At 42.1% G+C, this 1,510-nt stretch overlaps 1 pseudogene; it reads right to left on the bottom strand.

The window, feature by feature from the left end:
* Positions 1-479: 479 nt before the first annotated feature.
* LOC148037020 (proline-rich receptor-like protein kinase PERK1 pseudogene) lies at positions 480-1,129 on the bottom strand (annotated as a pseudogene).
* Positions 1,130-1,510: the final 381 nt, after the last annotated feature.

Here is a 1,510-nt window from a genome sequence, read left to right as displayed (position 1 = left end):
GTCGTAGAGTTCATGCAAAGGCTGCAGAACACGGGGTTCAAGGTACAGCAAGAAATAAAGACTAACAAGAAGATCTCAATAACACAATATTTGATGCCAAAGATCACTATATTGCTGGTCAAGTAATTTACATGAGTTCCATGTTCAAAAAAATCTGCAGTATCGGCACATAGGCTTGATGAGTTCAACTGGGCAGCAATCCTTGTGATCAATTTTCAGAAATCCATACAGTGCATTGCAATACATTAAAGTTCTGTGAGTAACTGGTATTACATACAAAAATTGCATTCACTGCAAAACTGTGGTATCAAAGTACAACTAGTACAATTGAGCCATCGGCCATACTTCAAATTGGTCATTAATTGCTTCAATTTTCCCTCTAGTGCATGAACTAGAGTACACCCAATCAATCTTCACACTGACATAGTCTCATACAAGAGCATAGTTATCTGAGAAATGTAGCTTTGCATCAACAAGTTTCAGTTTAGAAACTTCAAAACTGTATTCAGTAGCAATCCTCCAAAAGAGTACATGTCAGAATTTTCAGTGAGTTTTCCACTTGAGGCATTCTCAGGGCCAGATACCCAAATGTTCCCATAACACTAGTGGTCACATGTATATTTGTATCTGATGTTGGCTTTGCAAGGCCAAAATCTGAAACTTGTGCCTCAAAACAATTGTCTAGCAGAATATTAGCAGATTTGATGTCTCGGTAGATAACTCGAGGATGACAATCTTCATGCAGGTATGCCAAACCACGAGCAGCACCACATGCAATTTTCATGCATGTTTTTTAGCTCATTGGAGGCCTTCCATTCTTCCCATGTAGGTGGCATTTGAGAGTGCCATTTGGGATGTAGTCATACATAAGAAGCCGCTGCTTTGCTTCCAGACAATAGCCTACCAGGGAGACCAAATGCCTATGATGAACTCTGCTGATGATCTCCACTTCGGCCTGGAATTCTTTTTCACCCTGGTTTCTCCCAGTCTTCAGCTGCTTAACAGCTATAAGCATTCCATCAGGTAGGATTCCTTTATACACACATCCAAATCCACCTTCACCAATCAAGTTGGCTTCTGAGAATCCCTGTGAGGCTTTTGACAGCTCATTATAAGTAAACAATGGCATGGAATTTTCCAAGCTCGGCGTCTGAGGTCTTCAGCTATTCTTTGTTGGGCTTCAGGATCATACTCAACTTCACGAACCTGAAATCCTCGCTCTCGAGCAGTTGTTCTAAATGTATCAGCTATTTTTTTTGAAAAGAACAACTGTGTACAATGCGTACTCATTATCCTCAATCAATTTCTTGGAAGATCGCGGCACCACAAACTGTGAGAGAGTCTCGTAGCTTGACAACCACTCCTTTTGCGAGTAACCTCTCCATAGCTGGCATAGCACCACTGTAGCAGTGCATTGCGCATGTTCTCTTGATCAGTTGTTAGCCGTCTGAGGCTGACGGAGGCACCTGGATCGACAGGTCGCCGAACTCAGCTGCCATGATGTCTCCGA

Source organism: Lygodium microphyllum, chromosome 4 (assembly GCF_053477565.2).
Source record: "Lygodium microphyllum isolate KBCC chromosome 4, Lygodium_microphyllum_v1.1.10, whole genome shotgun sequence".
Taxonomy (NCBI): domain Eukaryota; kingdom Viridiplantae; phylum Streptophyta; class Polypodiopsida; order Schizaeales; family Lygodiaceae; genus Lygodium; species Lygodium microphyllum.
This window is presented reverse-complemented; position numbering and strand designations above follow the sequence as displayed.